The following is a 15,391-nucleotide window of genomic DNA, read 5'->3' as shown; positions in this document are numbered from 1 at the left end:
CAGGTGTGCTTTTTTTGCTGCCATACCAAGCTTTAATGCATCCAAATTGAGTGCATCAATAAAAATCGATTACGGTCAAACAAGGTCATGCCAAATTTGTTTTGCCTCCTCCCGAAATAGTTCTTGGTGAGCTTTCTTGACCATGACATCTGCATGGTTGGCTCTTTTGTGTTCAATGCCAGGACCTTGAAGCTCTCAGCCCTCTCAATCTCAACACTGAAGCAGACATCAGGATGTGCACAGCCCTCTTTCCTACATCTGTGTCCAGCTCCTTTGGTTTGCTAACTTTCATGGAAGGTTATTATCATGACACCATGTTACTAAGCTCACTTTCCTGTGACTCATCATTACTTGAAATACTGTGCACTGCAGTGGTATCATCTGCAAACTTGTAGATGGAGTGTACAGGGAGCAGAGTAAGGGAATGAGGATGTAACCTTGTGGAGTGTTATGTTTTGTAACTCCTAAATATAAAACTAATTGTAAGAAAAAGACAGAAGCCCAGGAGAATGTGTTTTAATTTCATTTTTACTTTAGCAAGGCACATGCATGCAACACAGTGGTGCAATGACATATGCCATTCATGTACTTCATATACTACTCATATTTCCAAAATAATAAATGTAAAACACTCCTCCTTGCTTAGCTATAAACTCCAACTCAATATAGAAACCATCTCAACTTATATACATTTTTTGGTATACTATATAATACAACAACAATATAGACATCCACAGTAAAATTTTAAATTGTCCCATTCAGGCCTAAAGATTTAATCTCACTTCACTTTATAGGATTCTTCATTAGGAGGTTCTGGTCCATCTATCGTGTCGTTTCCTTTAAGTTACAATATAACAGGAGCACACAAAAAGCCAAGAGCCACGTCCACTTGTAGCTTTTCTAAAAGATCGAAGAGCTGAAATATTTTCGTTCAAAGCTTTTTATTAAAATGTCATTTTAACTGTGACAGTATCTTTAGTAAATTAGAAAACTCAAGGTTACTAAACAAGATGTTTAGTACTTTCACGGATAACATCTTTCCTGACGAGGGGGATCACTATGCTTGGCAGGTGAGACTTATAATTGTGAAACAATCCCAGATTCTGAGGTCTCCTCTGTGATGGTTGCAGGAGTTGACTCCAGGACTGCTGGAAGTGGTTCTGACAACTCTGGCCAGCTTTCTTCTCTGACAGTTAACTCTGCTCTCCTCACTGATCAATGTGTCATCTTCAGATAATATTAGATGTAATTGCCATGGTGTAGGAAAGTGGTCCATTTCTGTCCTTAATCTTTCTGAATACCACTTTTCATGCACTGTAGTCCCTCACCAGGACTACTTGTCCAGGAGTGAAACATTGAGGAGCCCTCAGTTTGTTTCAGCTGTTTGTCCTGCATACTCCTTTTAAGATTGGGTTTGAAGAGATCCAAGTGTGAACACAAGGGATGGCCCAAGAAGAGCATAGCTATTGAGCTGTTGGATGCGGAGTACAGTATGCTGCATAACAATATACAATGAAATTGGCGAGGTTCTGTTTCAGTGTTTAGTGTAGTGTGTTCTGCTGATATTGCTCGCACTGAGTTCTGTAGACTCTTGACAAACCTTCGTAGCTGGGTGGTACGGCGCAGATGTAATATCTATTTTCCCATTCATTTTCAGGAATGGCTGAAACTGGTCCGCCACAAACTGGTCCATAGTCACTGACTAAGTGTTCTGGAACACCATTCCTTGCAAAGAGGCTTCTCAACAAATCAACAGTGTGCGAGGCTGTGGTGGAGGTTATCGGGAACACTTCTGGCCACCTTGTAGCTGCATCCACTACCACTAAAGAAATTTGTGCCCATGAATGCTCAAGCAAAATCCACGTGACAACTTTGCCAGAGCAATGCAGGCCATTCCCAGCGATGGAGAGGCACTGCTTTGCCATCTTCAGTACATGTTAGCATCCCAAGCAGTGCATGGCAAGCTGCTCAATCTCATGATCTATCACAGGCCACCAAACAAAGCTTTGAGCCAACGCTTTCATTTTGACCAAGTCCAGATGACTAAAATGTAGCTCCTCTACCACCTTAGCACTCAGCTTGGATGGTACAAGCACTCTCAGTCTCCACATAAGGCAACCCCATTAAGGGCAAGTTCATCCCAGTGCTGCTAAAAATGGGGGAACAAGAATTTCTACTGCATATTCCAGCCATTTTGAATTGCCATGTAGACCTGAGACTGTGGGGTCTTTCTGGTATCCTTTTGGATTATCCCTGTTGTAATACTTGATTTGCATTAGGGAGAATACATCAAGAGTAGTGTCCTGTCTTGAAAATTTTTCAGATATTTCCTTTTCCCAAGGTAAACAGGAAAATCCAGAAGCATTTTCATTATTAGTCATCGTCTTGAATTCGATCATGTAATTGTGTCCTCCAAGAAACCCATCTTTACAATCATGCTGCTGCTGTTAGTGGAACACCCTCCTGTGGATGGAAAATCATCAACTAGTGGTTGATGATCAGTAGTGAGGGTAAACTCTCTTCCATACAGATACAGGTTGAAATGATTTACACCCCAAACCAGACTCGAGGCCTCTCTGTCAATCTGTGCATAACTTGTCTCTGCAGTGTAAAGGGAACGTGATGCAAAGGGCATGGAGCATTTGCTTCCATCACTCATAATATGTGACATGACTGCACCTACACCTTAAAGCGAGGCACCATAGGTAAGCTCACTGGACAATGTGGATCATAATGTGTCAGTACAGTGCCTCATGTCACCATTTCCTTTACCTTTTGGGCATCCACCTTACATTGCTTTGTCCATTGCCATTTCTTCCCAGTCAGTAGTAATGAGTCCAAGAGGTGAAGCACATTAGCCAGGAACCTGTTATAGTAATTGACAAATCCAAAAAGGACCACAGCTGTGATACTTCTTTTGACTTAGGGGCATCCACCACAGCTTGATTTTTTTTTTCAGCACACTTGTGTAATTCTTGTGAGCCTGTGGTGTAACCACAGTACCTGATGCTTGGTTTAAAGAATTCACACTTTTTGCATCATGCTCTGAGCTCATAACTTTCTAATATTTTTAATACTGTAAGATTTTTAATAAGATTTTTCCTTACAACAATGTCATCTAGGTCACTCTGAGTGCCTGGGCAGCCTTGTAACACCTGGTCCACAGCTTTCTGCCAGAGTACAGGTGCAGATGTTACTCCAAAAATAAGTCTATTATAGTTATAAAGCCCTTTATGATTGTTTATGATGAGATACATTTTGGACTCTCCTTCCATCTCCATTTGTAGGTTGGCCTCAGTTAAATCCACTTTTGCTGAAGCATTACCCTCCAGAAAGGTTTGCAAAGATATCCCCTATCCTGAGCAGAAGATATTCATCTATTTTCAGTATTGGGTTGATCACCACAGATCCATTCATTTTGGCTACTGGGACCACTGACATTTCCGATAGGCTCCATGCAACCTTGAAAAGAATTCCTTCAGCCTCCGTGCAATCTAATTCACTGGCTACATTATCATGGATGGTTTGCAAAGCTTGAGTGTGGCATTTTCATTTAACATTATTTTACCCTTGATATGTTTTGAGTTTTCAATGCCATCCTTGAACACTGCTGTGGGATCATCCAGTACCTTTCTTAATGTACTTTCAGTTAACTCTTTTGAAGGCAATGTGGCATGCAAATGGTGCATCAATTTGTAATCAAGTTATAGTTGTCTCAGCCAATCACATCCCTACAATGCTAGCCCTCCTGTTTTTACCACATACAAGTTGGTTGTTGTACTTCGCTATTACAAATGTTATTCCCACAGGAGTTAGCTGGTATGTTAATTAGTTTACACAATGTAAATCTCAAGGCTACCTAGTCCTGTGTCATTTACACATTATCGATTTTTCATCAATAGCATGCAGATTAGTGCTCTTTTCGAAACTGCAACTTGCCTTTTTATCTTTTTCTCCTTCTGTGCAGATCATTTATTTTTGTCTACCCGACATGCTCTTTGTATATATCTTACTCTGTTGTATTTTTTGCAAGTTTCTGGTATGTGAGCTCCTGCCACAACGGTAACACAATTTGTTCAGCCACAGTGGTTTCTGTTTAGACATTGCAATTTTGTTCACGTTCACTTTTATTCCTGATTGCAACTCAGTTGCGTCACTGTCTGCCATTTCCATTGATACAGCTATTTCAACTGCTCTTTTAAATGTAAGTTGTGCTTCAGTTAAGAGCCATTTTTGAGTTCCTTCTTGTAAGATTCTACAAACTAAATGATCTCTCAGTGCATCATTAAGTCTATCGCTAAACTGACAATGCTCAGACAATCTCTTTAATTCAATCACATACTGTATGCTGAAATGGACTCCCTTTTAACTCCGCTTATGAAATCTAAAGCATTCTGCAAACAACAATGGTTAGTTCTAAATGTTCCTTCATTATTTTCACAATGTGAGCAAAGCTTATTTCAGCTGGTTTGGTTGGAGCAGTCAGACTTTTGAGCAAACTATGCTTTTTAACCCAATGCAGTCAGCAAAACTGGTACTTGTTCACATTGGCTATTCCATTTGTTTTAAAATACTACTCAATTCACTCAGTATACATATTCTAGTTATTGTATACCTTGTGCAATTGAACACATCTATCATTCGAATGTAGACAGCTATTTCTGCTTTTTTAAATTTATGATTATTATCACCTGGTAGTTACAGTTTAGCAACCCATGAATTCATCCATTTTCTGGCCTTTTTTTGTAACTCCAACACCTCACTGCACTTCAACATGTAATTGTCTGCCATTAACTTAAAAAAATTTTGTTGTCACTGTTATGTTTTGTAATTCCAAAACATAAAGCTAATTGCAAAAAAAAGTTGGAAGCCCAGGAGACCATGTCTTAGTTTTGTTTTTACTTTAGCAGGGCACACGCACACCCAGTGGGATAATGACATATGCCATTCACGTACTTCGTACAGATAACCATAATGGATCACTTAAACAAATAATGCTTAATCGAACAATGCATTTACAATATTACTCAAATATTACTGAAATATGAAATACACAACCTGGAGTTCCAGTGCTTAGAATAATCATGGCCGCGGTGTTGCTGCTTCTCCTTACTGATTGTACTCTGTTGGTCAGGAAATCAAGAACCTACTTGCAGAGGGAGCATTGACTCCAGGGTCCAGAGTTTGATGAGTTTGCTTGGAATTATAGCATTGAAGGCAGAACTGTAGTCAATAAACAACAGTGAGTAGCAATTTCTTTAAGTTTCTGCAACCCACCCTGACAATTAAACACTGAAACATCTTTATATGTTTTTATTTGCATTTATTTTAGACATTTTTCTGCATTTCCATGTCTGTAAACTGAAAATGGTATCCATTAAAAGAAACCTCCAAACCTATCATACAGATGACTGATGGAAGGATTCATACCACTTGGTGTAGCTTTGTATCAAGTAAAACCAGGATCCACCAAGTTTGAATCAGTGTTCTTTCCTGAACATTTAATAAACTTGCAGGAGTTTTAAAATATTTTAAGTTTAATTCTTCAAATGCACTCAAAATAAGGCCAGACTTTGCCCTTTGAATACCACAAGCTACATAATCGATAAAGTTTATGCTTTTCCTGTTTTTAAGTACTTAATCATATAACAATTACAGCACAGAAACAGGCCATTTCGGCCCTTCTAGTCCATGCCGAATGCTTACTCTCACCTAGTCCCACTGGCCCGCACTCAGCCCATAACCCTCCATTCTTTTCCTGTCCAGATACCTATCCAATTTTACTTTAAATGACAATACTGAACCTGCCTCTACCACTTCTACTGGAACCTCGTTCCACACAGCTACCACTCTCTGAGTAAAGAAATTCCCCCTCGTGTTACCCTTAAACTTTTGCCCCCTAACTCTCCACTCATGTCCTCTTGTTTGAATCTCCCCTACACTCAATGGAAAAAGCCTATCCACGTCAACTCTAGCTATCCCCCTCATAATTTTAAATACCTCTATCAAGTCCCCTCTCAACTTTCTACGCTTCAAAGAATAAAGACCTAACTTGTTCAACCTTTCCCTGTAACTTAGGTGCTGAAACCCAGGTAACATTCTAGTAAAATGTTATGATGTGTGATGACACATAATACAATTGATGTTCGGAATTATTGCGGAGCTTATGTGGAAGGAAAAGTTCTCAAAATATTAGAACTGTCATAAAAATCCATCTGGTTCAATGTTTCCTTGGGGAGAGGAAATCTGTTAAGTTTATTCAGTTCTACATGTGACTCCAGACCTACAACATGTGCTTAACTCTTAAATGCACTCCGAAGTAGCCAACAAACCACTTAATTGGTTTAAACAGAAAAATAAAGTATCTGGATGAAGCAGCTGGTATCGACTCAAACTGAATTCGAACAAGCTAATGTCACTCCAAGTTCAGTCCACCTTGCAAAGTACTCGCAAGCATCTGGGGGCTGATGTCTAAGTTGTTGAGAGTTATTCCACAGACTCGCGCAGCAACAGGCTGATTTGGTCATATTCATAGAATCATGTCACTCTCAGGACATACCCATAACAGAAGGCAGCTCTCAGGAAGAGGCACCTTTGATACCCGAGTCCATGAAGTCTCATGGCATCATGGACAAGAGTGCCTCCACCTGATTACCACCTCTTGCAGCTGATGAATCATTGAACAATGAAGGTAACAAGAATACTGAAAGAGATTTCAATGCCCACCACTGACAATTAGCCAAGTTCTGTAGGACAGAACTGTCACTAGTAATATCCCTCAATATTAAAGTACAAAGTAAATTTATTATCGAAGTACATATACATCACCATATATAACCCTGATTGGCTCAACTTTCTTCTTGATTCCTACACCAAAAATATCATCACACCTGACTATTTGAGCATTCCCCATTGTTGTGTATGTGACCTGGCTACACAACAATGCTATTAATAAAAACGCTGTAGACAGGAGCTAAGTTTCATGTTACTTTACTGGCAGAATCCGAACTTGACACACACGTACAGATCAATACGCGTCTAATAGTGCATTCAACGACGTATTACTACAACATAAAGTACTGTAGCCTATACAGTACACTCTTCCCCTTTTATTTTAATAGTGTATCAATTTTTTTTTACTGGGGCACTATGCTAAACAAATACGTTTACCTCTAACATACAAATGCCTACCATTTGTTTACTTAGTAACTTAATAATATCAAATTATAACAAAATGACACAATAATATCAAAATATAACAAGCCTTTATTTTACTTTTGGTCTAAGACCCATTTATAACTCAAGTCTCTTGGGGGGGGGGGCTCTGCCCACTGTGCCATACTTCTCTAGATGATGATTATGTATCAGCGGTAACAGAAGAAATAATTGAAACTGTAGAAAAATTAGTCATATTTCACAAGAGGTGTGATGCATTTTTCGTAGCTATGGTTTCCAAAAGAAGTGATTGGTGATCTGCTGTCTCTGCTAGTTACTCAAAAGTCGAGGCAATCCAATAAGTCACAGAAAGATCAGTACTTTACCAGTAATCTTTCACCGTTTGATGAAGCAGTTGATTGAAATCCTGTTGTTCATTCCATTCTTTTTAAGCTGCTGTTAAAGCACAGTTTTGCTGATATTAAGGATTACTTGCAGTGCTATCTGTCTGAAGTTCAAAAAAAACAAATCTTGGTCAAGAAAATGAGACTGAGCTCTATGCACTGTTTCTGAATTGTTTGGAGGGTTCTATGTATTGAAAAATTCCAGTTGTGCACAGTGCAAGAAAAGATTGCGTACCTGGCTCAAGAGGGAGAATCCCTTCAGATGCACATTCAACACAAGTGTGAAAATACAGTAGAAACCTTACAGCTTGTTGCCAGAATTCGCCTCTATTTTGATGCTGTTTCCCAACTTCTTTGTGCAAAACAAGACACATTGACTAAGGATTCAAAATATGTACATGAAAAAGAAACTTCCCTACAAAGGATTAAGTGTATGGTTCTCAATGGAGGAAATGATTGGTTCAAGATTTACCTTGTGCGAAAGCTGTTCTGTTTGAATAGAATTGATTTTGTCCAAGAGCTTTTAAGGGATGACCAATTTTCATGGATCTTTCCCAAGGAAACTGTTCAGGAGAAGACGGAGATGCTGGTGTTTTCAGAGATTTAAGCTTATCGAGAGTTTGCAGATCTTCCATTATCTGTTCATCTGTTAACAAGTAATTTAACTGTGCAGGTGCAGGTTTTCGTCTTTTGTCTGTAATTGGGACAGGGCCATTAGGTCTCCTCCTTAGTTTCCTAGTCATTATTGGCTTTACCTCCATAGAATCTCCTGTGAGTTCCATTGTTAGCCTCTCATTCTTAAGTATCTTTTTCTTTGCTTCTAACTCAATCTTTTTATCTTCAAATTCCTTCACTGCTGCTTCATCTCTTTAATATAATTCCTTTCCATTTGTTCTGTCTGCAGTTGCTGCAAAAGCTCTGCATTTCGTATTCTTTCCTTGTATTGTTGATCTAGTTTCTTCATCCTTTTCTGATACTCCTGCAAAGTGCCTTCCTGTAACTGCTGTAGCTGTCTTTTGGGAGATGTCAATTTTTCCTGGTACATCTGCTTTTTTACTTCCAGGTACTCATCCTCATCCTGCTTATTGGCAATATCTATCTCTCTTACATCCTCTGTATCTTCATCTGAGTCGCGGCCACGGATACCGCGTTTGTCCTCATCGCGACTGTCTAGCTCCTCGTCGTTGTAATAGTTGACAATGGGTGAGAGGAGAGCTGCAGACATCTTCCCCACCGAGCTGCCCTCCTTTGTTGGCCTTGATGGTGTGCCAATCCACCTGGATTTTCCTGAGCCATTCACATTCCAGCAACGGTGGTCCTCCCTTTTTCAATACATAGAGGATCAGTTGCTGTGTTTTACCTCTGTGGGTCACTGTCACTTTAATTTTGCCTTCTGGACACACTTTCTGTCCTGTTTAAGTCTTTAGCAGTAGTTTAGTTTGTTTCAGAGGTATGTGTGAAAACAGTCGTTTGTAGTCGTAGTCATATACAGAGATCACCGTTAAAGTTGAGCCTATATCCAACTCCATTTTCAGTCTCACGCCTGCCACTTGTGGAGTGATCCATATTACTATTCGATCATCTTTCTCTTTCATGCTGTGAAGTCACAGACAGGACAATTCACTTTCGTCTGAGTCATTTTCATCAGAACTGCCTTATTTCATTTTGTGTATGTTGTTGTATTTTCCTTTCCGGGGTTTCTTGTTTCTCTGTATTCTGTCCCTTTTCTGCTGTTTACGAGCTTTGTATACTGTGCCAATGTGGCCCTGTTTGCCACAGTTGCTGCATTCTTTGTCTTTAAACCAACAGTCCTCAGGGTCATGTGACATGTTCCTACAACAGTAACGTTTCTTTCCTTCATTTCTGCTCAGTGACACTTTATTTGTAGCATATTCCAGAGAATTTTGTTCTATCTCTGAAGCACCTCATGCAGCTGTTTCTAATGATATTGCAATGTTCAGTGCCTTCTCTAAGGTAAGGTTTTTTTCACACAGGAGCTTCTTCTGTGTGGTTTCACAGTGCATGCCACACACTAATCTATCCCTCAATGTGTCAGATAGACCAGCTCTAAATTGACAATGTTGTGATAATTTGTGCAATTCAGCACAATATTCAGAAATGCTTTCATTTTTGCTCTGATTCTGTTTGTGAAAATTTAAATCTTTCAGCAATAACCAGTGATTTGGGATTTAAATGCTGTTGGGAGAGTGTCTACTATTTGCTTGAACATTTTGTCAGCAGGCTTTTCAGGGGTTAACAAGCTCCATAGCGGCCCATATGTTTTTGCTCCCATAACACTGAGTAAGACGCTGGCTTTCTTTTCATTATTAATTCCTTTCAGACTCATGGCCTCACTGTGCCTCCTTCTCTCACTCCTTGGTTCGTTCCTTGCGCTCTGTTTTTGATATCTTGCTCTTATTCCATCTGAAATTTGCTGACAATAGCAACTGAAATCAAGCTTAAATCCCTGCCATTTTGTTATGATATAGATACTTAACCTGTTCCAAATTAAAATTTGCTTTGAATATTGCATTACTTTTGGTATACATTCTGCTTTTTCATTTTTGAAATGTTATGTATAATTTTCCTTTAACTGCCAGGCTCTGAACGCAATTTAGATTAAAAATGGAGGAAGATACAACTCAGTCCTCATCCTTGCTCTATGGTGTTTTGTCAATGCCCTCTGCTTATTACTAAATGGAATTTAATATACATCATGCTGCTTTATTTAATTTATCTGTACCTAAGTATATTACTCATCACGGATCTTTTCATACAGATGTGTCATTGGATCCTTTTCCTTCAGTGACTTTTAATGTTAAGAATCTTTAAGAGGAGTAAAAATGTAAATTTTTGTTAAAGGCAACATTATTTAGGTTCTCTTAGGTTTTATTATTTTTACTGGCAGTAGTCTTCACACATACCGCAGAATTATTGCAGAATTACATTCAAATCTATTGCTCGTTGCACCTGTTGGAGAATACAGAAAATGCAAATACTCAGCTTGGAGCAGAATATTTCCTATAATGCAGAAATACCACTAGAATGTTCATTTTAAATAACATGGATTCAAATAGTAATAGAATTGTACAGCATAGAAACAGGCCCTTCAGCCCACTGTGTCTACACTAACTATTGTACCTAACTACACTAATCCCATTTGGTTTGATTAATTCCCAATTCCTCTATGTCTTGCCCATTCAAGTACCTGTTCAGATGTCTTTTAAAGGTTGTTAATATTTCTGCTTCTACCACCTCTGACAGTTCATTCCCGATACCAACTACGCTTTGTGTGAGGGAAAGCCTTCCCCCTCAGAGCCTCTTATATCTCCTCCCATAATCCTTAAACCCACATCCTCTCGTTTTAGACACCCCTACCACAGGAAACAGAAGCCCATATATGTGTCTTGTTATTTTATGTACCTATATCATATCACCTCTTAGCCTCCTTTGCTATGGGGCAAACAGAATCAACCGACCCAGTTTCTCCGTATAACTCAAGCCCTCCAATCCAGCCTTCCAACACTTGAATATTGCTAGTAATTCAGAGCATATAGCAAAATGTGTAGATTTACTTACTTTTCTTTAAGCAAATGGGAAAGTAAAAACTAAAAGCTCTAATTCTGTACAGGAAAATGTGCAAAAATCCTATGGAGTGTACTGATCTGCACTAGTCTAATCTAAAGCTGTGTTATGTGATACTTGTGAATCCTGAACTAAGAAAAGTTAACTGCATGAAATAGTAAAGTAATATGAAATAGACGACTTTCCTATCCATGATAAGGAATTGGAATTAGAATATTATTGTCACCTGAATCAAGGTACAGGGAAAAGCTTGTCTTGTGTGCTGTTCAAACAGAGTAATTCATTACACAGGTAATACAAGGTAAAACAGTAACAGAATAAAGTGTAACAGCTACAGAGTAAATGCTATACACATAGACAAGATCATAACAAAGAAGATTGTGACATCAAGAATCCGCCTTATCATATTAGGGAACTACTTAATAGTTTTATAACAGTGGAGTAGAAACTGTCCTTGGCACCAGATTCTCAGACTAGGACAAGAGATGCATGGGAAATATATTTACATATTTGAAGAGGAGTAGTATGGATGCAGAGAATCTGTGAGTATAAATTATTCTTACCATTCTCCAAGGCCAACAGAGTCTGATGTTAATTGTAATGTCACTGTTTTGGATTAATAACACACAGAAACCACTGTACATCGATGATAATATTAGTTAACTTTAATATGCTTTTATAAATGTCATGATTATTGCATTTTGAATCTTAAGTAAAATATTAATTTAGGTCAGTATCTTCAGTAGTGACCCTGTATTAATATTATACTAAAAATTACATTGGATTCCATCAATCCTTGTTAATGCCAATGTTGTGCAAATAGAAAATCGGTTACTTTGATGAATTTGAGATGCAAGACATTTATGACTACAAATTGCATAATCAGTGATAGGATATGTGATTGAAGTGACAGCTATTAAAAGGTTGGCATGGCTGAGACAATCAACTTAATTTTCTGACAGTATACAAATGTGTTATACTGTATTACAAACAAACATTTAAAATTACTTGCATATACACAATCATTTAACTGCATTATTAATTAATAGGAATGTCCTGGTTAATTGTTCAATTCACATTAGAGATTGCCAGCTTCTCATTTTATTAACTCAAAAATCAAACTTCAGAATGACTACCTAATTTGTACTTGTTTGAAATCTGATATCAAATTTGTTTGAGATTGATCCCCTATTACCAGATGAAAAATTCTCAATGATTGTTTCACGATGGTCAAAACCAACAAGCGATCTCTCAAGCTTAAATACTGTTGAATTACACCCAGTGTATGCAGCAAGATCTTCTGTGCATTTGCCATTTTCATGAACAACAATGTTTATGGGTCAGACAGCAATGAATATTTAAAACAGAAGACTCAATGCCAGATGTACTCCATAGGCGAGGCAACATACGTGGAGGAAAAATATATTCAGTTTTATGGAGTTTCATTAGAGCATGAGAATGCTCTATGAAATATGAAGTTTTAAGTGTTGACGATTAACAATGAGGTTTCAGGGGACTTGGAGCCATACAATAACAGGGGGGAAGTCATCGTGGCTTTTTTTCTTGCCTAACAAATTTATTGGATTTCTTTGAGGAAATAACAGGCAGGATAGACAAAAGAACATCTGTGGATGTTGTTTGGCAAGATAAGAGTCCATGGTATTACAGGAAATATGTTGGGGCACATTTTGGAATGCAATATAGCTTGTTAGGCCATATTTCGGAGATGCAATATAGCAAATATTAATTTGACAACAAGCAAACAGATCTGAATATGGATTGTAGATCAAATTTAAAATGCAGCTCTGGTGGGAAATGCAGTTTAGAACAGGAAGCATCAAATTGACTTGAGGTGTCTGCTTATGCATGAATGCAATCAACACCATGTACAAGAATATGACTCAGACATAGCAGTAATTAACACTCATTTTGAGTGAGGTCATTGGAAGATCCAGGCATTTGAAAAATCACATGTAACTCAAAGCTTTATGAGGGCATTGTAACTATAGAAATTGCACTGTTACCTTTGTTCATTAACATATAAAAATGTGCTATAATGTTGGGTCAGGGAGTCTCTGTCTCTGTTTCTGTCATGACTCCAAAAGCTGCCAGCTTGTGTGTGTCCCTAACAAATGCTGCATTTCTCTGGTAACTTTGTTCAGTTATGGACCAAAAGATTAGTTGACTGGCTGAAGGCAAAGAAAAGAAATAAAGAGGGCTTTTTCTGGTTAGCTGACCGTGACAATAGTGTTCCACAAGGGTCAATATTTGGTCCACTACTTTTCACATTATACGTTAATGATCAGTATAGCTTTCTGGACACGTTTCAGAATTATTCAGAGATAAATGCAGGGGCAGTTAGTGTTGCAGAAGCAGGGAGCTTGTGAGGAGCTTGGACAGATTAGAAAAATGGGCAAAGTAGTTGCAGATGGAATACAGATAGGGAAGTATATGGCCTTGCAGTAGAAGGAATAAAGGAGTAGACTATTTTCTAATGGGGAATGAATTCAAAAATCTGAGGTCCAAAAGGACTTGGGAGTTCCAGTGCAGGATTTCCTTGCAGGCTGAGTCGTTAGTAAGGAAGGCAAATGCAGTGTTAACATTCACTTCAGCAGACTAGATTATAAAAGCAAGGATGTAATACTGAGGTTTTATAAGGCATTGGTCAGACCACATTGAAGTACTGTGAGTGGTTTTGTGCCATATATCTAAAAGTATTTGCTGATATTGGAGAGGGTCCAGAAGAGGATTGCAAGAGTGATCCTGCGTTAACAATGAGGAGGGTTTGATGGCTCTAGGTCTGTATTCACTGGAATTTAAAAGAATGAGGAGAATGTCATTAAAACCTACTGAATATTGAAAGGCCTCAATAGAGTGGACATGGAGAGGATAAAGTAGTTGAGCCTAGGACAGAGAACACAGCCTCAGAATAGGACATCTCTTTAGAATGGCAATCCTCCAAGTGGACCACAACCTTGTTGTAGTTTGGAGGCTTGTATGCCTCAGTGACCCAGATAGCTATGCTGACTGAAGTCAGGGTTTTATGCTTTGGCTCTTGGCAGGGTCACTTATGTCAAGCAGGTCGGGGAACAAGCTAAGAGAGGTCTACCGGTCCTCCAGGTCTGGAGGTTCAGCTCAGGGCTAACAACCCTGACTGGTAAAATGAAATCGTTACATGAACAGCAATAAAGAATCCTTCTACATCTGAGAGTGGCAGTATTCCTGAGTATCCACCCAGGACTTGATTGACTGATAATAGTGAAAACCAAGAAGAAGTTACAAAGACAATGAAGGAAGCCTTGAACACTGCTAGAGCTGGAGGACCTTCATTGTAGCCCTAAACACCAGTGGTATAACAGGCAACCTGACTAACTGACTTAGAATGGCAATGAAGTGGAATTTCTTTAGCCAGAATGGGACGAATCAATGGAATTCATTGCACACATGGCTGTGGAGGCCAAGTCACTGGGAAAATTTAAACCAGAGCTTGATGGGTACTTAATTGGTATGGGCATCAAAGGTTATGAAGAGAAGGCAAGAGAATGGGAAATTAAATCAGCCATGAACAAATGGCGATGCAGATTTGATGGACCTAGTGCCTTAATTCGGCTCCAATTGGTGGGTGATAGGTGGTTTCTGGTGAGAGGGAAGATATGTGCTGGGGGGGAGGAAAGTGGGAATAATGTGAAAAGTCAGATGGTGGAAGGTGGAAGAGGCTTTTCCCATTTTTTCCCATTTAAGCAGCAATCTTTGTGTGCATAACATCTCATAAGCTTTCTCTACATCAAAGAAAACCTCCACCACTGATTCTTTATTAACTCCGATCTTACAAATATAAGATTCCACACATAACACAGAAGTGATGGTCATTCTCTCTTTATGAAATCCAGATTGATATGCGACAAATTTTTCACTACTTTCCACAAAATAAGTAAGCCTTGCTATAACCATTTGTTCCATTATCTTACATGCATTTGAAGTTTGCAAGAATAGATCTTTTACTGGAAGGATATAATTGACCTGAACCAGGTTCCAATAAAGGGATAACAACCAATTATTTCCAGGAAGCCAGCCTTCAACCCATATTGTATTAAAGAATTTCAAAACCAACATAAGTTTTGAATCTGATAACTGTGTAAACATATAACAAATAACCTCTTTCCTGGGTGATATCTGACTAATACCTTTTTATGTTCAGACAATGTAAATTCAACATCCAAGCAGAAACTGGAATAATCTTTTTCTCA

The 15,391-nt window shown here is 38.6% G+C and overlaps 1 protein-coding gene and 1 pseudogene across 1 annotated transcript in view; one reads left to right on the top strand and one right to left on the bottom strand.

Annotated features, from left to right (window-relative positions):
• Nucleotides 1-3,169: 3,169 nt before the first annotated feature.
• The window catches only part of LOC140734402 (ATP-binding cassette sub-family C member 5-like), a 159,442-nt gene continuing 147,220 nt past the window's right edge, over nt 3,170-15,391 (top strand). Inside the window, exon 1 of the mRNA XM_073058296.1 lies at nt 3,170-5,242. The gene's annotated coding sequence lies outside the window, so the exon portion shown is untranslated. The remainder of the gene's footprint in view (nt 5,243-15,391) is intronic.
• LOC140733981 (sin3 histone deacetylase corepressor complex component SDS3-like) lies at nt 8,021-8,784 on the bottom strand (annotated as a pseudogene).

This window comes from Hemitrygon akajei, chromosome 10 (assembly GCF_048418815.1).
Source record: "Hemitrygon akajei chromosome 10, sHemAka1.3, whole genome shotgun sequence".
Taxonomy (NCBI): domain Eukaryota; kingdom Metazoa; phylum Chordata; class Chondrichthyes; order Myliobatiformes; family Dasyatidae; genus Hemitrygon; species Hemitrygon akajei.
This window is presented reverse-complemented; position numbering and strand designations above follow the sequence as displayed.